A 24,733-nucleotide genomic window follows, 5' to 3' on the forward strand; every position below is an offset into this window, starting at 1 on the left:
CTGTCTACACCTACAATTAATTGTTCCTAACTCAGCCTACACAGTATGTATGTAAGCTCTATTCTTTATGAAATATCTCCATACGTATGAAGAAAGCTATGTGATCCTCCTTTAAGCCTTCTTTTCTCTTTTCAATAGAACAAATTCTTTCAACCACTGTTCAAATGATATGGATCCCAGATCATTTAATAGCTTGATCCTCTTAGAACCTACATGCAACTTTTTCATTGTAAAATAAAATAAGTTTTAAAGATAAAATAATCTTTCAGATTTAGCTTACATCAGGATTTAAGGAAAGTAGTGCAAATGTTCGTGGATGTGCCTCTCTGGTGAAGCTCAGTTGATTGAGCATTGTTCCATGCACCAGGAAGTCGCTGGTTTGATTTCTGGTCAGGATGGGTTGCATGCTCCACCCCCAGTATGGGGGTGTGCAGGAGGCAGCCAGTCAATGTTTTTATATTTCTCTTCCTCTCCCTTTCTCTCTCTGAAACCAATAAAAAACATTTTTTTAAGTATGACTTTTAACAAATGTTCATGGATTACAATATGTCAGTTTGGCATAGTTTTGAGCAGAGTGGGTAAATATAGATGTAAGTTGTGGCAGGTTGATAATGCCCACTCCACTCCCCCTGCCAAAGATATCAAGTCCTACATCTGGTGCCTAGAGATGTTAACTTATTAGGAAAAGGGTCTTTTCAGATATGATTAAATTAATGATTTTGATATAGAGAGATTATCTTGGATTATCTGGGTGGCCCCTACATGCAATCACAAATATTCTCATAAGAAGAAATCAGAAGGAGATGCCACACACACACGAAAGAAAAGCAGTGTGACCATGGAGGCAGAAATTGAATGATGCAGACACAAGCCAAGGAATGCTGACAGCCGCCAGAAGCTGGAAGAGTCAAGGAATAGATTTTCCTCTAAAGTTTCTGGAGGGAGTACACCCTGCCAAAACATTAATTTCTGCCTAGTGAAACTTATTTTTGACTCTTGACTGCCAGAACTGGAAGAGAATAAATGTGTGCTATTTTAAGTGAATAGATTTGTGATCATTTGTTCCAGAAGCAATAGGAAACGAATGCGTAAGTATATATTCAAGTACCCTACATGAGTCCAAGCATTGAAAGACATTCAGGCTACTTCTGGGATAGTTTCTGTGCTCTTGAGAACTTAGGTCAGCTGTGGAATCAACTATGATTGGTCTGTATAAACTTGATAGAGGATGCCACAAAAAACTAGAACTCCATTTCCTCCTTACATAGGAGTTGCAAAAATATGAGGACTCCTTTGTGAGTTGATAGCAATAGATTCCTGATTGATAAGGGTTGAGGCATGATACAGCTCCTTTATACCAAAACAAGCCTCTCCCCCATCCCCAAACCCCTACCCCACCCAAAAAAACACAAGCATAATTATACAGGTGAAATCAAGTTAACCATGAACATGTAGCACAGTATCAAATGGGAAAAGTTGCCACAGAAAGGTAATGTGTAGCTCTAATAGCTTCTGTAAGACAAGAAAAATAAGCCCACCAATTTTGTGGTGGTTATAAGTTTGGGCTTATAGACTACTTTTTAAAAATATATTTTTTCATTGATATCAGAGAGGAAGGGAGAGGAGAGATAGAAACATCAATGATGAGAGAGAATCATTGATCGCCTGCCTTCTACATGCCCCACCCTGGGGATCGAACCCACAACCCAGGTATGTGCACTGACGGAACCATGACAACCTGTTTCATAGGTCAATACTATGGACTACTTTTAATGTATGTAAGTCCTAGTTTTGTGTTTTGTTTTTTTAAGTCCAGCTTTTTTATGCTCCCTCATTTCTCTCCATTTTCTTATACCATTTTTGTGAATTAAGACCAACCTCATCGTCTCCAGTATGATTATCTGGGGCCCTCAATTGTTGAATTTTGATGAATTCTCCAGCACTAAGGAGTTAGGTAATGCTATTTGTTCATTTGGGAGGGACGTGATTGTCAATGGCCTTTTATACATCTTTGGTTCATTCATTCATTTGTTCATCATTGAACAAATTTTTATTAAGATTTACTACATGGCTGCCCGGCTGGTATGGCTCAGTGGTTGAGCATCAACCCATAAAATAAAAGATTTTTTTGCTCTAAAAAGTAATCTAATCAGGCACAACTTCTGTCCTCATAGAGTTTACAATTTAATGTAAGCCACAGATAATTAAAACAGTTACAATAAAGTATGATAAATGATGTATAGGACATATATGTGGGACTGTGGAACTGCATGGGAATAGCAACTAACCAGCTGTTCTAGAAAATAAGTCAGATCAAATGACACATTATTTTATCTTCAATTTTATTAACATTTCAGCAGATTTGACTCAGCGGACCACTCTGTTTTTCATAGAACATGTTTCTCCCTTGGCTTCCAGGTAATCACAATCTACTTTTCTCCTGCTTCATTGGCTGCTTCTTTTCTCTCTCTTTGTTGGCTTCTCCAACTGTTCCCAACTCTAAATGTTGGTAGGCTTCTAGATTCAGTTCAATGGAATAAAATTCTCTCTTCCATTCTATGACTTGAAATATCCTCTACATGTTAATGATGCCTAAATTTACAACTTTTACTCCTGATACCTTCCCTGAGCACTAGAAATGTATAAGCAACTCCCATTTAACATCTTGTTTTTTCCTTTTGACATCTTTACTCAACTGTCAAGCAGTCAATTCAAACACAGTATTTTATTTTATTTATTTATTTTTTAATATATTTTATTGATTTTTTACAGAGAGGAAGGGAGAGAGATAGAGAGCCAGAAACATCGATGAGAGAGAAACATCGATCAGCTGCCTCCTGCACATCTCCCACCGGGGATATGCCCGCAACCCAGGTACATGCCCTTGACCGGAATCGAACCTGGGACCCTTCAGTCCGCAGGCCGACGCTCTACCCACTGAGCCAAACCGGTTTTGGCCAAACACAGTATTTTAAAAGAGCCTGGCTGTTGTAGCTCAGTGGTTGAGTGTTGAACTATGAACCAGGATGTCACGGTTCAATTCCTGTTAGGGCATATGCCTAGGTTGCAGGCTCGATCCCCATTAAGGGGCATGCAGGAGGCAGCTGATCAGTGATTCTCTTTCATCATTGATGTATCTATCTCTCCCTCTCCCTTCCTCTCTGAAATCAATAAAATCAATCAATCAATCAATCAATAATCCCTCAATTTCTCTCCAAAAGCTGTTCCTCCCTTGGTTTTCCCATCTCACTAAATAGTTCTACTATACATTTCTTCACTGAAACTAAAACCTAGCTTTTATCTTTTCATTTTCTCTCATTCCTCATATCCAATTCACTACCATGTCTAGTGAATTGTGCCTTCAAAATAGATCTTTATTAAAAAATATTTTTTATTGATTTTGAGAGGAAGTGAGGAGAGAGAGATAGAAACATCAGTGATGAGAGAGAATCATTGATCTGCTGTCTCCTGCATGCCCCACACTGAGGATCGAGCCCACAACCTGGGCATGTACCCTGGCCAGGAATCAAACTGTGACTTCCTGGTTAGTAGATCAACACTCAACCACTGAGCCACACTAGCTATGCACTAACTGCTTTTTTCTTACTGCTCTTAATAGTCTCTCTTTGTCTTTAACCTTTTGTATTTTACTAGTAATTGCAATGTGTCTTGGTGTGGGCTCTTAAGGTTCTCTTCTTGTCTTTAACCTTTGGTATTTTAATTATGATGTGTGGTGTGGATTCATCATGTTTGGGACTCTCTGTGCTTCCTGTATTTGTATTTCTTCTTCCTTCAAAAGTTAGGGAAGTTTTCTGTCATTATTTTTTCAAAAGCTTTTTAAAAATATATTTTTTTTATTGATTTCAGAGAGGAAGGTAGAAGGAGAGAGATAGAAACATCAATGATGACAGAGAATCATCGATCAGTTGCCTCCTGCATGTATCCCACTGTGGATGGAGCCTGCAACCTGGGCATGTACCCTGACTGGGAATTGAACAGTGATCTCCTGGTTCATAGGTCAACACTCAACCACTGAGCCACACCCTTCGGGCTCAAATAGGTTTTTATTTTTTTATTATTTTTTTATTTTTAAATATATTTTATTGATTTTTTACAGAGAGGAAGGGAGAGGGATAGAGAGTTAGAAACATCGACGAGAGAGAAACATCGATCAGCTGCCTCCTGCACATCTCCCACTGGGGATGTGCCCGCAACCCAGGCACATGCCCTTGACCGGAATCGAACCCGGGACCTTTCAGTCCGCAGGCCAACGCTCTATCCACTGAGCCAAACCGGTTTCGGCTCAAATAGGTTTTTAAATCCTTGCTGTTTCTTTTCTCCTTCAGGCACCCCCATGATGTGAATGTTTGTATGCTTGAAGTTGTCCCAGAAGCTCCTTCCACTATCCTTATTTATTAAAATTACTAAAGGCCCAGTGCACAAAAATTTGTGCACTCAGGGGGTCCCTCAGCCCGGCCTATGCCCTCTTGCAGTGTGGGACCCCTCGGAGAATGTTCACCCCAGTGGGGACCCTCACCCCATGGAGGTTTGGCCAGCCTGGGTGAGGGGCTGATGGCTGTTTTCAGGCTGACCACACCCCCTTTAGGGTGTGGGGGGGCCCCCACTGGGGTGCCTGGCCAGTCTGGGTGAGGGGCTGAGGGCCATTTTCAGGCTGGCCAAGCCCCCTGGCGATGTAAGCTCCCAGCCTCTCCTTTTTTTCTTTTTTTCTGGGATTTATTTACCTCCTATAATTGAAACTTTGTTGCCTTTAGCAGAGGCCTGCGGAAAGCTTGGCTTCCTCCATTGCCAGGGGCAACCCACTCCTGCTCTCTCCAGCTCCGTGGCCACAGTTGGCTGAAAGCAGGTATCTGGGGTTTATTTACCTTCTATAATTGAAACTTTGTTGCTTTCAGTGGAGCTCAGAGCTGGCCGCAGCAGGCAGGGAAGCTTGGCTTCCTCCATCACTGGAGCAAGCAAGCCTCCTTCTTGCTCCAGCTCTGTGGCTGCCAGCCACCATCTTGGTTGGGTTAATTTGCATATAGTCGCTCTGATCAGCTGCTGGGCATGGCTTAAGGCGTAGTGAAGGTATGGTCAGTTTGTATGTTTGTCTTTTATTAGTGTAGATTTTTTTTCTTTTGCTGTTCTGATTGGGTGTTTTCTGCTTCCATGTATTCCAAATCGCCGATTTGTTTCTCTGCTTCATCTATTTTACGGTTGTTTCCTTGTAATTTATTCTTCATTTCAGTTAGTGTATCCTTCATTTCTTATTGGTTTATTTTTATGTTTTCTATCTCCATTTTAGGTTTCCTACCTCTTTGTTTAAGTTCTCACTAAGTTTATCTACTCTTCCCCTAAATTGATTGAGCATCCTATAACCAGTGTTTTGAATTCTGCATCTGGTAAATTGCTTATTTTGATTTTGTTTACTTCTTTTTCTAGAGTTTTGTTCTTTTGTTTCATTTGTGACATTTTTCTTTGTTTCCTCATTTTGGTAGCCTCCCTATGTTTGTTTATATCTATTAGGTAGAGCTTCTATGTCTCCTGGTCTTGGTAGAGTGGTCTTGTGTAGTAGGTGTCCTGTAGGGTCAAGTGGTGCAGCCTTCCCAGTCACCTGAGTTGGGTGCTCCAGGTGCACCACCCCTCTTCATGTGGGCTGTGTGCACCCTCCTGTTGAAGTTGAGCCTTGATTACTGTTGGCACATCAATGGGAGGTATTGACACTCCCCGCCCCCAGGCCAATCAGCTGCAAGGATTGGCCATGACTACCATGGAGAATCCACTATGTAGGGGCTGATTCCATGGAGTAAGACTAATTTCTGTGGGATTCTGTGCCTGCTGAGTCTGCCCCTTGAGGGTATCACTTGTTGAGGTAGTTGGGTGGTGTTTCAGTCTGAAGCTGTCCACTGGGTGTGCTGGCTCTGGAGTCTTTCAGGATGTCTAGGCCAAGGTCAGCCAGTGCCTGTGCCCTGCCCAGGGCCACCAGCATGAGCCACAGAGTGATCTGAAAATGGCTTCTACTTGTGCTGAACTTGGAGGTGTCCAGGAAGAGGCCATGCTGCAAACCAAGGTCAGCTGGCATCAGTGCCATGCCTGGGGACACTTAGTAAGAGTACAGGGTACACAAAGGCCAGATGCTGCTTGTTTGAGAGATTTTAGGAAAGTCCAGAGTATAACACAAGAAGGGTTCTTTGGTTGGGTGAGACAGGTGTCTCAGGGAATCACCAGGGTGGGGAAGATAGTGTTAGCCAGATTGATGGATACTGAGATATGCTGGCTCTGTTGGGGGAGGGCTCAACAAAGGAACAATGGCCTCTGCCAGCACTTCTGTCTGGGAGAAAACTGCTCCTCCAGCCCTTGTCCTGATGCCAGATAATTCAGTGCCTCCCATATGTTCCTACCACCCTTTCACCTGCTGCCCCAGTGCTGGAACTCAGAGCAAGTGAGTCCAAGTAAGTTCATGCCCAGGTCCTGTAAGAAGAACTTCCTGGACTCCAGCAACCTTCAGTTACACTCAGCCATAGTCCCTGCAGGCTTTCACAGCCAGAAGCTATGGGAACTTCTCTTTTCACTGGAACTTTGGCTAGGGGGGCCTGGTGTGGGACTGAGACCTCTTTCTCCACATGGGGGACCTCCATAGCAAAGACATCCCTCTCAATTCTCAACTGCCACACATGGGTGTGGAACCAGCCCTCCCAATTGCCAACCACTACACCTGAGTGTGGGCACAGCCTGCCCCACATCTCCATCCCTTCCACCAGTCTTTTTTTTTTTTTAATTAAATCTTTATTGTTCAGATTATTACATTTGTTCCTCTTTTTTCCCCCCCCATAACTCCCCTCCTCCCAGTTCCCGTCCCACCCTCCGCCCTCACTCCCCACCCACTGTCCTCATCCATAGGTGCACGATTTTTGTCCAGTCTCTTCCCGCATCTCCCACACCCCTTTCCCCCCCCAAGAATAGTCAGTCCATTCCCTTTCTATGTCCCTGATTCTATTATAATCAACAGTTCATTCTGTTCATCAGATTATTTATTCACTTGATTCTTAGATTCACTTGTTGATAGATGCATATTTGTTGTTCATAATTTTTATCTTTACCTTTTTCTTCCTCTTCTTCATTCTTAAAGGATACCTTTCAGCATTTCATATAATCCTGGTTTGGTGGTGATGAACTCCTTTAGCTTTTCCTTATCTGTGAAGCTCTTTATCTGACCTTCAATTCTGAATGATAGCTTTGCTGGATAAAGTCATCTTGGTTGTAGGTTCTTGGTATTCATCACTTTGAATATTTCTTGCCACTCCCTTCTGGCCTGCAAAGTTTCTGTTGAGAAATCAGCTGACAGTCGTATGGGTATTCCCTTGTAGGTAACTGAGTTTCTTTCTCTTGCTGTTTTTAAGATTCTCTCTTTATCTTTTGCTCTTGGCATTTTAATTATGATGTGTCTTGGTGTGGTCCTCTTTGGATTCCTTTTGTTTGGGGTTCTCTGCGCTTCTTGGACCTGTAAGTCCATTTCTTTCACCAGGCGGGGGAAGTTTTCTGTCATTATTTCTTCAAATAGGTTTTCAATATCTTGCTCTCTCTCATCTTCTGGCACCCCTATAATTCTGATGTTGGTACGCTTGAAGCTGTCCCAGAGGCTCCTTACACTATCCTCGCATTTTTGGATTCTTTTTTCATTTTGCTTTTCCGGTTGGGTGTTTTTTGCTTCCTCGCATTTCAAATCATTGACTTGATTCTTGCGCTCCTCTGGTTTGCTGTCGGGAGTCTGTATAATATTCGTTATTTCAGTCCGTGTATGCTTAATTTCTAGTTGGTTCCCCAATATAAGATCGAGGGTCTCATTAGTTTTCTTGTAGATCTCATTAAGTTTATCGGCGGCTTCTAAACAGTTCTTGAGAGACCTTAAAAGTGTGGTTCTGAACTCTATATCTTCCATTGACAATTTTGTCCTGTTTCTTTGTCTCCGCATTTTGTTATGCTTCCTTGGTGCACCCCCTAGTGGTCTTTGTGCGCAGTCTTATAGTTAATACCAGGGAGGGTTTGACCTCCAGGCCAAGTGGCTATGAGAATCAGCTGTGTCTGCAGTGAGAGAACTTCTGTCCTCTAGGGAGGTGCTAATCTAGCCTTTGCCTGAGGCTATCCAGCAAATGCCTCTGTGCAGGACTTGGGCGGGGCGGGTCGCACAGGATCAACAGGGTGGGCCGGAGAGAGCAGTTATGGCGGCTCTCAGTCCTGTCCCCAGGGGCTCTGCCTCTCTGAGTCCCAGCAACCACTACAAAGCTCGGAGAGAAAGCTGCACTCGCTCTGACCGAAGCCAGACAGTCTCGCTTCTCCCGTTTGAGTCTGGGTCCCTAAAGACTCGCCTGTATCTGGAGCTCAGAGTCTGCGACTCCCTCCCGATTGAAAACGCCAACCACGCCCTCTGCTGCCAGCCCGCTCCGTGCACTCCGCACCTCAGAATTTGACTTCAGCACTGCGCCTCCTCTGAGTGTCCGTATGCGTTTCTCTTTCCTCCTAGTTGTAGGACTTCCACTCAGCCAGCGTTCCTGTGGTTCTGGGTGATGTCCCTTCCGTTTTTTGGTTTCACTTTTGAAGTAGTTGTTCAAAGCAGCAAACTCCGGCGTTAACCTATGCCGCCATCTTGGTTCTCCAGCCCTTCCACCAGTCTTGATGCAGCCTCCTCTTCACGTCTCCAGCCATAGCACCTCTATTTAATTAAATCTCAGGTAGCTCTGAATGACGGTTGTTGTATAGTTCAGTTGTAATTCCAATGTGGTTATGGGAGAATGTGAGCACCTCATTCATCTACTCCACCATCCTGACCGGAAGCTCTATAACAGCCATGTTTGATACCAAACTGGCATCCACACTTTCTTCTCCTTTCAGAGGTATACACTCTCTCCTTTGCCAAGGTTTATGCCATAGCTTCCAGCTAGTTCTGATCTCATCTCCCTGTGGTTCCTACCAGCTTTTAGAGGCCACTATTTCTGCATGTCAAGCAATAGTTCAAATGCTTCTTGCTGGCAAACAAATCTGAGCTGTAATTGTAAGTATTGGCCACAAAGGGGCATAAGCAGCTCAAATGAAATTTACCAGGTTGGCCAGTGTACATTCAAGACTGGCCAGTGTTGTTCAGATGTGGCTCAGTTGGTCAGAGTGTCATCCAGTACACTGAAAGTTTGGGGTTTCGGTTCCCAGTCAGGGTACATACCCAGGTTGCGGGTTCAATCCCAAGCCTCGGTTGGGGCATATGCAGAAGGCAGTCAATTGATGTTTCTCTCTCATATCAATGTTTCTCTCTCTCTTTTCCTCTCTCTAAAAATCAATGAAAATTTCCTCCAGTGAGGATTTAGATAGATAGATAGATAGATAGATAGATAGATAGATAGATAGATAAGACTGGAACTCAGAAGACCCTCAACATGAAAGAAAAGAGAAACCGTTGGGAGATTTTCTGCACAGTTGTAGAAACCAAGAAAATTCCAAGAAACATGTGGGCTAGGGGAGGGAGAAAGAGACAGTTCCCACACTATTCATTCCCAAAATGACAATCTATAATAATAAAAGTGTAATATGCTAATTAGACCAGACAGCAGAACAACGTTCCGGACATCCTTCTGGATGAAGCTGGGGCAGCGGTGGCTGAGGCAGAGGCAATTAGGGGCGATCAGGCAGGCATGCAGAGTGGTTAGGGCCTATTAGGCAGGCAGGAGTGATTAGGGGCAATCAGGCAAGTAGGCAGTAATTGGACCTAAATCAGCAGCCTGACATCCCCCAAGGGGTCCCGGATTGCGAGAGGGTGCAGGCTGGGCTGAGGGAACCCCTGCCCTGTGCACAGATATTGTGCACCGTGCCTCTAGTGTTAAATAAAAGTGTCAAAGAATAAATTTAAGCCAAACTTCCAGATTCTCAGAATTTATCAATTTCTTCTAAAATATATATAATCTCAAAGGTTAAAGGGGAGAACAAGTGAAGAAGCAAACCACGTTGTTTAATTGTAATGTGTACTTTATATATCCATTTATAAATTATATTTTGAAATAACCAGAGCATGAGGTTGTATCAGATGACAGTATATACTTAACATGATTGGCAATAGAATTGTATAGCTGCAATTTCTAAATTACTAAAAAGGTTTAGTTCAGAGTGGTAGCAGTCTGACTGAGACAGTCTAGTATGCTCACTTTTTATAAAAAAATATGTTTTTATTGGTTTCAGAGTGGAAGGGAGAGGGAGAGAGAGAGAGAGAGAGATCAATAATAGAGAATCACTGATCAGCTGCTTCCTGCATGCCACCTTTTGGGGACCTAGCCTGCAACCCAGGCATGTGCCCTTGACTAGAATCGAACCCAGGACCCTTCATTCCGTAGGCCGACACTCTATCCACTGAGCCAAACCAGCTAAGGCTAGTATGCTCATTTTTAAAAACTAGATGTCAGGAGTCATATGGAACTTGAAATTCTGAAGAGATTTGTCCACTTGAACTAGGCCTGAATGACTGTACTTTTCCATCTTCTTGAGAAGTAAATCAGTGTGGAGATGAAAAAGCCTCTTCAAATAAATTGTTTTTCCCTGGTGAAATACTTTGGTTGAGGGTTCTTATGAGAGATTTGTGATGTTGAGATTGGAGAGATTTTCAATAGCTATAGATGATCTAATGGGATGTTTGGAAATACACATATATACTGAGGATTTCAGCATTCACTTCCACTTGCTTGAGTGTTTTCTTTATTGGCTACTCATTCCTGTTTGCTTAGGTCTCATTTAAAATCTTACCATTTTTTCAGGCCACTTTATAAGTATTTCTGATCATGTATCACTGATTATGACAATTACCTATTTATTTATAAGCACTAAAGCTGTAAGCTCTATGGTACTAAAGATCTGCCTTGCTCACCATTATATCCTGTGTCCAGAATAATACCTAACATGGTAGATGCAAAATAAATAGACCTCCAAAGTTCTCTCTCTCTCTCTCTCCACTCCCCCCACAACCCCCCACCCCGCCACGTGCGCCTTGGTACAAACCTCCAGTTCCTTGAACCTCCATCTGCCAAATCCCATTTACATAGATGTCCCTCCCTTGAACCTTTTAGACTAAATTCCAATATTTGTGTGAAGGTTGAATCTCCATGAAGCTAGACAAAGAACAACTGAAGAGGAGCTGTAGTGCAGAAAATTACCCCTACCCCAGTTCATCTGTCAAGCCTTCTCTTGTTCTCTCCATCCCTCCTATTTGTAGCTCCCTCATACAATCCTCCTCCATAGCTAGGTTTGGACTTCATATTGAGCACTTCAACTCTCTCTTCCCAGCATCCTTGATTCTCTTATATCCTTATATTTCAAGTACCTCATCCCAGAACACCAACTTTCAAGTAAAGTTCTGTATAAATTATCTGAGCCACTTAGATTTTGTGCATCAATACAAACTTACAGTCAACAGCGTCATTCTCAGGACTACGTGTCAGTTCCTTTACTCTTTTGGCTTCAGCTTTCACCTATGTCCTTTTACTATTCTTGGAAACTTTCCTCAGCTTACTTCTTGTCCTAATTCAAGTTGTTCATAGTATTCCCTTATCATCCTCTAGTGTCTGTGGGTCTGTAGTTATTATCTTTCCTCTTTTATTTCTAATACAATATTGATTATTATGTACTAGAGGCCTGGTGCACGAAATTCCTGCACGGTTGCGGTCCCTAGGCCTGCCCGGCAATTGAAGCGTGAGCGTCTGGCGTGGAAGGGCAGGTCCCAGCTGACCTCTGGGCCCTGGCCAGCACCTGGGCCCCCGTGGCCCCATCCACCCCCCTCCACCTGAGTCACTGTGCCTGAGACCCCATGTGGAGATGCAGTGAGTGCAGCCAGATGCCATGGGCCCGGGTGCAGTGTGGGCCTCTGGGCTGCCCAGCAGCGCTGCACGGAAGCCTTGCGGGCAGTGCGCTCTCTCTTGGCTGGCCTCACAGACCAGTTTCTGTGTGAACCCACGGGGAGCCTGACCTGCCCTTGTGGTCCCAGCAGCTGCGGCCCAGCTTACCTGGAAGAGGCCATGCGGGTGCTGGGCAGGCTCCTCACTGGCACCTGGCACCTGAGGACAGGGGCTTCCCTGGTGTGCGAGCCCTGGCATCCCGGGGGAGGGTAGCAGGGGGAGTGAGAGCGAGCTCGATGGACACCCCACATTCTCACCACACCTCTGTCCCCGTCACCCCTGCCTCCAGGTAACAGTGGAGAGGATGCAGCCCCAGCCCTGTGCAAAGGGAGATGGGTTGCCACCACCCACTCCCAGTTCCCTGAGCCAGCCCTGAGCCCAGCCCAGATGGGCAATCAGGGCCTGCAAGCTGCCAGTCACCTTCTGTGAGGTGATAGCCTGGCCGCGGTCCCGCTCCCTCCCCCCCCTTCCCCCTGTTCCCCTTTCCCTACTCTGCCACCACTGCTGATCCCTGTCTGCAGGGTGATCAATGGGGCGATTGGACCCCCGCTCGCACTCGCCTTGGCCTAGGGCCTCCCACTCACCTGCTCCACCAGCCCACCGTGATCCCATTCTCCTCTCCTCAGGGCCCATCAGGGCTGGCAGCACCTCCACTGCTGCCTGCTGCCAGTGCCATGTTGCTGACGCCCGTCATGTTCCAGGCTGCCCCCTGGTGGTCAGCACACATCATAGGGAGTGTTCGAACTTCTGGTAGAACTGGTTGAATGACCGCCCTTAGGGACAATTTGTATGTTAGGCTTTTATTATATAGGATCCTCTCTTTTTTTCTTGGTCAGTCTAACTAGAGATTTATCAATTTATTTTCTAAGAGCTTTGGTTTCATTGATTTTCTCAATTATGTTTCACTTCTCAATTTCATTGATTTCTAATCTTTATTTTGCCTTCTGTGTGCTTGGGTTTAATTTGCTCTTCTTTTTCTAGTTTCTTAAAGTGAAAGCTTAGATTACTGATTTAGATCTTTATTCTTCTCTATTATAAGTATTTGTAATAGCTGCACCCACAAATTTTAACATGGTGTATTTTCATTCAGTTAAAAAATATGTGTAGCCAGCTGGAGTGGCTCCATTGGTTGAGTGTCATCCTGTGCACTGAAAGGTTGTAGGTTTGATTCCCAGTCAGGGTAAGTATCTGGGTAGTGAGTTCAGTCCCTGATTGGGGCATAAATGGAAGGCAACCAATTGATGTTTCTCTCACATCAGTCTTTCTCTCTTTCTCTCTGTCTTTGTCTCTCTCTCCCTTCCTCTATAAGCCATGTCATGAGATGAATGTTATTAATATACCATACATATTATTGTTTTGTTTTGTTTTTTTCATTTCCCTTGAGATTTCCTCTTTTATTCATGGGTTATTGTAGAAGGCAGAGTAATCTCCCTCTTCCTCCTCCCCTTCTCCCTTCCTCAAAATGAGAATATGTTAGTTTACATGACAAAGGAAAATTAAGGTTGCAGATGGAATTAAGGTTGCTAATCATCAGCCTGCGGACTGAAGGGTCCCGGGTTCAATTCCTGTCAAGGGCATGTGTCCAGGTTGTGGATTCAGTCCCCAATGGGGGGCGTGCAGGAGGCAGCCAATCAATGATTCTCTTTCATCACTGATGTTTCTATCTCTCCCTTTCCCTTCCTCTCTGAAATCAATAAAAATATATATATTTCTTAAAAGTGAGATTATCCTGGATTATCCAAGGAGGCCTAAAGTAATCACAAATATCCTTAAAAGTAGGGAGGGGGGTAGTGTTGGAGGAGGGTATAGGGGAAATGGAGGGAGACTTCACTTGGGGTGGTGAACACACAATATAATGTAAAAATGATGTGTTACACCTGAATTGTGCACTTGAAACCTGTACAATTCTGTTAACCAGTGATACCCCAATTATTTCAGTAAAAAGAAAAAGCCAGAGGCAGAGGAGATGTGATGACAAAAACAAGGTCAGGGTGATGTGAGCCACCACTGCTAGCTTTGAAGATGTAGGAAGAGTATCATGAAATAAGTAATGCAGATAGTCACTGGAAGCTGGAAAAGGAAACAAACAAACACACACACTCTCTCCTCTAGATCTTCTAGAAGGGAATGCAGCCCTTCCAACACCTTGATGTAGCCCCAGGAGACCCATGTTGGATATCTGACCTAAAATTATGGTAATTTGTTACAGCAGCAATAGAAAACTGATAGTTATTTATAAATGTTATTTAATTTCCAAATATTTGAGGATTTGCCATGAATCTTTCTTCCATTGATTTATAATTTAATTGTTTTGGTTTGAGAACATACTTCGAATAATTTTTATTTTTTAAATTTGTCTCATGTTCAAGAATCTGCCCTATCCTAGTGAATATTCTATGTGATTTTGAAAGGATGCATTCTGTTGTTGGGTCAAGTTTTTTATAAATGTCAATTAGGTCCAGTGAATCTATAGGATTATTCAGATGTTCTCCATATTTTTTTCAGTTCTTTTTTTTTTACATGCAATAAAAATTGATATTTCAAGAAAAACAATTTTAAATATAATAAAGTTACATGCAATAAACAATAATATTTCAAGAAAAATGATTTTAAATATAATATTATATACAATAAAATTTAATATTTTAAGAAAAATTATTTTAAGTATAGTAATGTTACATGCAATAAACATTAATATTTCAAGAAAAAATATTTTAAATATAATAATATTACCAAAACTGTACTAACATAGTATATCACAAAAGTTGTAGAAAGACTAAAAATCTGCAAATAACAGGATTACTTCTATTATATTCTAAAATATTTTTTCCCTCTGGCTCTATTCTAGTTCCTCAGTTTATGTTCTTCATTATATTACACAAATGAGTGAGATCATGTGATATTTATCTTTCTCCGACTGGCTTATTTCACTTAGCATATTGCTCTCCAGTCCATCCATGATGTTTCGAATGGTAAGAGGCCCTTCTTTTTTACAGCAGCATAGAATTCCATTTTATAGATGTACCACAGTTTTCTAGTCCATTTATCTGCTGATGAGCACGTAAGCTTATTTCCAAATATTAGCTATTGTAAATTGTGCTGCTATGAACATAGGGGTGCATATATCCTTTCTGATTGGTGTTTCTGTTTTCTTGGCATATATTCCTAGGAGTGGATTACTGGGTCAAATGGGAGCTACATTTTTAATTTTTTGAGAATACCTAATAATAATGGGAATGACTACAATTATTCAGTATTTTCTATATACAGGTTTCTATTTACATGTATTAACTAATTTAATCCCAATAACAATGCAATGAGGTGGGTACTATTAACATTATCCCCAATTTATGGATAAGAAAAACCAAAGTACAGAGAGGTTAAGTAACTTGACCAAGATCATATTAAAAAATATTAGAGCCAGCTCCCAAACGTAAGTAGTATGGCTCCAGATATTAATCTCACACTATGTTGCCATGTTTTAGGTAAGATGTCTTCATACATTGTTTCCACTTTTTCAGTACTCAAACTACTCCATCGGCTTCCATGGCATTTCTCAGGTATAATTAACAATAATCTTCATATTGTAAAATTCCGATAGACATTTCTCAGTTATCTGTTTGGCCTTCTCTGCTGCATTTAACTTTATTAACCCTCTAAACTGGGTTACCTATGTCTTCTCTGTGCTCCCATAATACCCTATATATATTTTTATTTTGTGGTTATATAATGCATCATAATTAAATGTACAAGACTTGTCTACTCACTATCTCATAAGCCCCCTGACATCAGATATTGTTTCTTACTTATCTTTGTATGGCCTACCATAGTGCCTGGCACATTGTAGGCATTTAAAAATATTTGTTCAATCAATGAATAATTGAAAACCATTTACTGATAATGAGTATATTACTTATGGTCATTTCTACACAGACAAACAAAAATATCTCAAAGGCACAGATTTTATGACCTCCATTATTTATTATGATTGCATAAGAAGGAGGTGGAGGTTGGCCGAGACTCGGCCATTTTTTTCTTCCCCAGTGGGATCCCTGGATGCTCTGTGGAAAAAATGAATTAACAATATTTGTCTTCTTTATGTTCTATAAAGCCTCTGGCGTGGTTTACATTAGAAAAACAACTTCCAATGAACTATGAACTTGACAGCATTAACAGCATCTTTACTACTTCCATCCTCGTGTGTTTTCTCCAAATTTAGGAGCAAAGGAACTTTCATCAGTCATTTTCAGATGCTTTCATGTTCAGGAACATCAGGGACTGCTATTAAGAATCAGTTTGTGTCAGGGTCAGGCTGACAAGGTTGAGCCAGGCTGAGGCAGGGAGGTGGGAATTGAGAAAAGAAAGAAAGACAGGAAAGCGGGATCGGGAGGACCCCAGTTCTCGCGATGAACTGAAGCGAGTTTATTAGCCACACAATCTTATTTATACACAACACACTGATTAGGAGGTCTGTCAAGAGGAATGTATTCTTTGTTCCTCTTAATCTCTAAGGGAGGGACAGAGCAGAAGGACAAGTTCTCAGTACAGCATATCTCAGTAAATAGTTACAGAGTTCTTGGTAAGCCATGAAAGGCTGTTCTTTTTTTTTTTTTTTTTAATATATTTTATTGAGTTTTTACAGAGAGGAAAGGAGAGAGATAGAGAGCTAGAAACATCGATGAGAGAGAAACATCGACCAGCTGCCTCCTGCACACTCCCTACTGGGGATGTGCCCGCAACCCAGGTACATGCCCTTGACCGGAATCGAACCCGGGACCTTTCAGTCCGCAGGCCGACGCTCTATCCACTGAGCCAAACCGGTTTTGGCGAAAGGCTGTTCTTATTCTACAAAGGTTGCTCTCATTCTACTGACAATCACCATCCAAACAAGTCTGGGAAAACTGTGTGGGTAAGGGTCCCAGCCTTTCTAGCCCCTTCAGGTGCAAGGACCTTGCCAGCTTACATCTGGCCCCCAACAGATCCCCCTTCTTTGTTTTTTAGGCAAAGTTATGTTTCAGTGTCCGACAGTTTTTTATGTGTACATGTCAGCAGTAATATTTCAGTTCTGGATGGTGGACAAATGGTGGCAACGTAGGTCCAACCCTCTCTGGTTTGGTCCTGGGCAACCTGCAGCGACGCACAGCTGCTGACTGCTAGCATGATAAGGCGTCATCACCATCTTCATTTCTGGACTGCTTCTCTTCTTGTTGTCTCATGGGGCCACTGCTGTTCTGTGGCTGGAGCATTCCTGATAATTCCTCTCTGTTGCAGGAATCCATATGGTCTTGTAGTTGCTTTCTGAAAATATACAAATGTATTCTCGACCAAAGGTTAATAAAGGAATCATATCTATAATTTAGACTTGGGATTCTTTTAATTTTTGTCCAAACAATTTTCCATTGGCTTATTTTGACACCATGTATGTTTTTTATGGGTGTCTTGCTGTTAGCACTATAAATGAAAAAACTTTTCTAGTTGTAAATTAGTTACAGGATATATTTCCTTATATGGTATTCTTTCCCTATCCCCCCCACCTTTTTTTTAATTATCAGGAGACTTTTTGGAAAATTTATAATATAGTCTAGATAACTTTAAATTTTAATTTTTTGCACAAAAATATGACTGCTTTAGGTTTATTGTATGTTAAGCAATTTTGCTATGAAATGATAATTATAGTTAATACTTTTTAAATAATTTTAATTAATCTGAAAACTTGAAAACTATTTTACTGTCAAATTTAATACTCTAACAACAATCTTAGTTTATACTATAAATATTAATGGAAAGGATTATTCTGTATCCTTGAGAAGGCCCTGAGCATTCCTGGTGTTGAGCTAGATTTAGATATAGGGTAGTTGCTGTTAGCCAAGTCTCTGTTATCTGGGTACTGATTTCGGCTGGACTAAGTCTCTTTCTGTTATCTGGGTCCCGATCTGAGCTGGGCATGGGAAGAACAGCAGCCATGGGGGCAGGAGACCTCCCTCAGAAGGGACGAGTGTTCAAGCCCCTGAACAATTGGGGGGATGAGGATCTGTGCCCCACCTCTGTTGAACCCCAAGTTCTCTCCTACTGGCCCCCCCCCCCCGACTGTGCCTGTCTTAGGTCGCCCCTCCCAGAGGGGTCTTACCCGTCATTGACTACCAGCCATCCTCCAGGGCCAAGCAGGGTGATGTGAGGTTTAGTTCTGTCTCCTTGGTAGCGTATGCCCCTGTGGCCTCCATGCCCAGTAACTGCCTTTGGATCCCCTTGCCTGCTGGCAGGGCCCCGGCATTGATCATGGGGAACCCAGGTTTCTTCTCTAGAGAGGGCCCAGCTTACGCCATTGGGCAAGAGACAGATCTATGGTACCAGCCACCATGAGGCTTTAACCTCAGTATGAACAGAGAGCTTAGGTAACAGCTATGGGCAATTGGATTGTGAGAAGAGGGACCCTCTTGGCAAAAAGGTCAAGAGAGGTCAATATAGAATGCTTAAGTGCCTTCCCAGGGGGCTTTCCACACAGTGGAAGGGATAAAATCCTTTTATGTTCTTATTAAATTGCTACCAAATATTTAAAGAATTTGTAAGTTTGTTTTGGGATAAATGTACAATATGTTGTTGTAAAATATTAAAAATTATTAATGAGCTTTTGTAGAATAATATCATGTAAGGATATTCTTTGCTCTAGGCCATGGTAATTTAATTTTAAACTGGCTGTCAATTTCTTTTTGTATAGACAAGCTCGTAGTTATATTTTCTGTACCTCTCCCAGGAGCAAGTAGTGACAGTTCTCTACTTCCTTCCCCACCTATGTTCCTACAGGATACTATATTAGGCGGGGGATCAGCCCACGTAAGGGTTCTTACCTATGAAGGGTCAGGAGCATAAGTCTGAAATACTTCTATATTTTCCCTAGGTAATATTACTGTATAGATGATTACTGCTAGTATGGTAAGAAAGACGTTCTCAGGCATCAGGCGTCTTCTTTACCATGCCTCAGGTGGTCTCCGGGCTGTTTGTTGTCTGGCTCGTCTTCCTCCTGCTGGGTTATACTTGGAAAACTTCAATTAAAAAAAAAATCTTTTTCTTTTATACTAGGTAATCTACAGGTTACTTCTTGGATGTGGATTGATAGTGCCGTAAGGCTATGTATATTAAGTTAAAGTTATTAAATATTTAATATTTATGGTGATTGTACTTATTTTTAGATTTGGTATTTTAACAGCAAATCATTAGATTATCTTATAAATATTAGTGGAAGATACTTCAAAATTTTAAAATTTCTTCTTTTTATTAAATTTAAGATAATATTTTTAAACAATATTCCCTTTTTGCTTATTTGTATATACAGAGGGATTATGGGAAGTCTTCAGCAATTGTTTTAGAAGAATTTACTTTACTAGGATTTAATTGCTTATAAAGATACTGGCTTCTTATGATAGGTACTTTGATTAATAAAGTTAGTAAATTTAGTAAAGTTTTATGTCTGATTTACAAGGTGTAAACGCTGCCTATCTCTAGCCTAATTTAAAATGTAGCAGCGAGGAGCTTTTGTTATTTTAAATTACATTTTAAAATTCTATTGCTATATTTTAAGAAATAAAATAACTTGTTTTGCCCTTTCTTAGAGGCAAAAACTTAAAATATATATTTATTAATATTTATTTGACAAAGCTTTCTATGTGATTTCAAGTATATTAAATTGGCTTTATTAAAAAATCCTTTAAGAAAAGAGAATAAACTTTTGAAAACATTTCAGGGCCCATGAAATGTCCTAAAGTTATTCCTCGGTTATAGTTTTGAAATCTGACTTGAAAGACTATTAAATATATATGTGTATATATAATTTAAAGATTATATACCTTTTGTAATTATTAAGAGATATTAATAAAATTAAAAACTGATCTTTGTATATAAAAATTTTGGTTGGGATTATAGAATTTATCCTCTTTTTTCAATTTTACTATAATTATATGATTTCTCCCAATTTATTTAACCAGAGCTTTAAACTCTTAGCTGGCAAGTTAAATATTTAGAACTTTTTAATCAGTAACATTTTTAAGAATAAACTTCAAAAATACAAGATATAATTGATAGATTTAATTCTGTCCTCTAGATTTTTTGTGAGGGAAATTTAGATTAATATTTTAGCATTTTGTTATTTCAGAATATCTAATTCAATTTAGCTAACTCCTAAGCCTCGGGGTGCCATTGACTGAAAACAGGTAACCATTAAAATGCAAATTAGTTACATTCCTTCTACTAAGGATGAGAAACTGAGAAGCAAGCCTCTCTTTAGAAGTTGCCACTGGTAGGAAATTTTTGGCCTACCTGCTCTGTTGGGCCCTTCCTCTATTAGAAATTGCTTTGGGAAGCCAGCCTGAATTAAAGGGCATAGCCGTCTTTTACCTGGGCTACTTAGAGTTTTATAATTAATATATTTTAATAATTCTTGAGATTAAAATCCAATTTGTTATTTTAAGGCATGTTCTTTAGCAAATTTTTGTAATTTTACTGAATTTCCTTTTCGGCCTTGAAGTTAACCTTTTAACACCCTTTATTAGTATTTAAAAACTGTTCTTTATTATGGAAATGCCAATCCTGCTGCTAGAATCTAGCCAGCATCTTTTTTCCTTTGGGTTAAATTTTCTATTTTTCTTAGGAAATAATCAGTCTTGGGTTTTATTTTGTGTATTTGCAAAGAGATTTCAGCTCAAAACTCTATCTAAATGTCCAAAATCGGACAATGCGCGCCTTACTAAGCTTGGAACTAGTTCCAAGCTAGTTTTCTCTTTACACGTGTACAGAAATCCCAGACGTATTTTTAAATTTCAGATCTGATGGCATTTGCTGTAGCTGTATCGGAAATGCAAGGAATTCATCATTTCTCTTTTATGTGGGAGGTTTTAAATCTAATGAGATTTTGTTTATTTCAGTAGGCAAGGGCAGCACCCAGGGCAGACAGAATGTCTTATTCCTATGGATCCAAGGTCCAGCCCGGCACTCCTGGGGGTTGCTCGGAATAGCTCTTGTATCTATTTTTCTCTCTGGGGTAGGCTGGGTGCTGTGCAGCCTGCTGGCCTTGAGACGGCATAGGGACAGGAGGGTAAATAGACAATGACCCAATCTTATTTGCCGTGGCTGGGCTGGCCCCTTTTGGTAGTTTCCCGACTGGTGTTGAGGCAAAGAATTTCCCTGGATATCTGTCTTAGATTTACACTCATTTGCCCAATGTTTTCCTTTTTTACATTTAGGGCATAGTCCAGGTTGTTTGGGACCTCTGCCATTTCCTTTATTAACCCCTTTATTAGAAGGACACTGTTTTGCCATGTGTCCTGTTCCTCCACAAGTGTAACACTTGTGTGTTTGACTTTTCCCTGTGCTAAATTGTTGCTGAAGAATTCCTTCAATGGTGGTTCCCTTTAATGCAGCTGCAATGGCGACTCCTTGTATATATGAGGGACCAATATCTGCGCAGATGCGGATATAATCTGAGAGAGTCCCCTGTCTTTGATAGGGCCGCAGTGCAGCTTGACAGGCAGTGTTGGCGTTTTCATATGCCAACTGTTTAACTATCAACATGCCAGCCTCTCCATCCACCACGACTCGGCCAACAGCCTGTAATAGCCGAGAGACAAAATCCTGGTACTTTTCATCTGGCCCTTGAATAATTTTTGAGAGCTCCTCTGTTTTCTGACCAGAGGTGGGTAACTTTTTCCAGGCTCTGACCCCAGCTCCATTAATCTGTCCATAAGCTTCCTGGGGGTATTGGATTTGATTGTGGGTATCAGCATAGACTCCTTCCCCTACCAGCATTTCATAAGAAATATTAATCTGGGCAGCTCGATTACGAGAAGCTTGTTCCTTAGCCTTTTCATCATATTTTGATTTCCACAAGAGATAATCCCCTCCTGATAAACAAGCCTTGGCAATAGCTCTCCAATCATTAGGTGGGAGAGCCTCTGAGGCCATAGTTTCCAAGATGGTTAAAGTATAAGGGGAAGTGGGCCCATACTGAGTACAGGCTGTTTTTAACTCTTTTAAGGTTTTAAAAGGAAGCGGGTCATAAGCACGCTCACGCTGTCCCGTGTGAGGGTTCACCTGTTCCATAACAGGGAAGGCGTGAATGCCCAATTCCTCACCACACTTTCGTGCCTCCTGCAAAGCCATCTGAAGAGGGGAAAGTGGAACTGGTGCTGCACAAGGCAGCGGAGAGCGGCGGGAATGGCCCCCGCGGCTTCTCTTTTTCTTGCCAAGAAGCTTTAATGTTTCTAAAAAGCATTCTAATACATCCTCTACATCACTGCCCTCTTCAGTTCCAGCAGAAAAACATTCTTCCTCCTCTTCTGCCTGAACAATACCTGTATTATCATCATGACAAAGAGCAGCAGCTTCCTCAAAATCCTCCTCATCTTGAGGAGTTAAATTGTCTTTAAAAGTTACATTATTTCTTTTTAATATACTGTCTTTTTTAGACCCCTGTTTTGTGCCATCACACTGCTTCTCCTTTTTTTCTGGCTTAAGAGACGGTTGATTATGGTCATGCCTGGGATCCAAACAATCCCATATTAAATTCGATAAGGAAATGCAGACCTCCTGAATGAATTTTAAAAAATTTTCTACTTGCTTGTCATTAACCTTAGTTCCTTTACTGTTGAGCATAGACTTTAACATTTGGCCATAAAGGGCATTTTCTCTAGATTCTAACTGTCCCATGCTTTACTCCCGATTACCAAAAAATTTCTCCTCCCTTACCTTAACGAGTGCACTCTTTATCCGGAGGATTTCCTCACGTCTCTCCAAGCCCGATGGAGTTCCTCACCGTCTTTTTCCCAGTTCCTCAGTCCCGTAGCTCGGGCGCCAGATCTGTCAGGGCCAGCCTGACAGGGTTGAGCCGGGCTGAGGCAGGGAGGTGGGAATTGAGAAAAGAAAGAAAGACAGGAAAGCGGGATCGGGAGGACCCCAGTTCTCTTGATGAACTGAAGCAAGTTTATTAGCCACACAATCTTATTTATACACAACACACTGATTAGGAGGTCTGTCAAGAGGAATGTATTCTTTGTTCCTCTTAATCTCTAAGAGAGAGACACAGCAGAAGGACAAGTTCTCAGTACAGCATATCTCAGTAAATAGTTACAGACTTCTTGGTAAGCCATGAAAGGCTGTTCTTATTCTACAAAGGTTGCTCTCATTCTACTGATAATCACCATCCAAACAAGTCTGGGAAAACTGTGTGGGTAAGGGTCCCAGCCTTTCTAGCCCCTTCAGGTGCAAGGACCTTGCCAGCTTACATCTGGCCCCCAACAAGTTTGATTATTATTATTATTATTATTATTATCATCACTTTAAAGTCCTCACCTGAGGATATTTTTTCCATTGATTTTTAGAGAGAGTGGAAAGGAGGGAGGAGAGAGAAAAAAGAGAGAAACATCAATGTGACAGAGACACATCAATTGGTTGCCTCTCACACATGCCCCAACCATGACCAGGGATGGAACCTGCAGCTGAGGTATGTGCTCTTGACCAGGAATAGAACCCACAATCCTTTGATCTGAGGACTGACACTCTAACCACTGAGCAAAACCAGCCAGGGCAAGAATCAGTTTGATTATTAAGTCAAGGCTATATTTCTGCTGCTCTGGGACTCTTCTTCCCTTAATTGTACACATCTAGAAAGTAGGGGACAGCGAATGAAACAACTGAACACCAGGTAGCACAGGACTGTGTTCTATGAGCAAAGGAAAACAAACTCGGTGGGCACTAGAATTGCCCTGGCTTTCTGTCTGGGGACAATTTTCAGCCACAGTGCAGGAAGGTCTCATGAGAAGATAGACTGAAATTCATGGGTGCTAAGACACCTAAAATTTGTGGGACAGTGAATAGGAGAGAAAGGAGCTGGAAAAAGAACTCCAGAAATGTGCAGAGGTGTTCCTCCCCTGAATCTTTTAGACTAAATTCCAGTCTTGTGTGTGAAAGGTAAAATTCCGTGAGGCTGGAAAAAGAACAACTGCTGAAGAAGGAACATTTACAGAGCAGCTGTAAAGCAGGAAATTCTGAGAGCTCACCCCCGCCTGGAGATCAATGTAGTGCCCATGAGATACTGTAAGAGACGCCACTGAATAAAGGGGTCCTTCAATAGCGACCTCAGAGGCCCCACCTTAGTAGTGGAACTAAACTAGCTCAACAGTAAAGACCACCTAAACACACCTAGAACACTTAAAGTCAAACCTCAGAAAGATGAAGTTGATCCAAAAGTAAATCCTCACCCCAGGACATGTTTTTTGTTTGTTTGTTTTTTTTATTAAATTGATGTTAAGAGAGAGAGAAAGGGAGAGAGAGAGAGAGAAACATCAAGGAGAGAGAGAAAGGAATATCGTTTGGTTGCCTCCTATATGTACCCTGACTGAGGATCAAAGCCCCAACCTAGGTATGTGCCCTGACCAGGAATCAAACTTGCAATCTTTTTTTTTTTTTTTTAATATATTTTATTGATTTTTTACAGAGAGGAAGGGAGAGAGATAGAGAGTTAGAAACATCGATGAGAGAGAAACATCGATCAGCTGCCTCCTGCACATCTCCTACTGGGGTATGCCCGCAACCCAGGCACATGCCCCCGACCAGAATCGAACCCGGGACCCCTCAGTCCGCAGGCCGACGCTCTATCCACCGAGCCAAACCGGTTTCGGCCAAACTTGCAATCTTTTGATGTATGGGATATGATATTCCAACACAGCCATCCAGCAAGGGCAATACTACACAATCTTTTAAAGGAATGTTACAAAAAAGTTACGGTGGCAAGAATCAGAGTTTGGGACAGTGATGGCGAACCTTTT

This window comes from Myotis nattereri, assembly GCF_964212035.1.
Source record: "Myotis nattereri genome assembly, chromosome: 2".
NCBI lineage: Eukaryota > Metazoa > Chordata > Mammalia > Chiroptera > Vespertilionidae > Myotis > Myotis nattereri.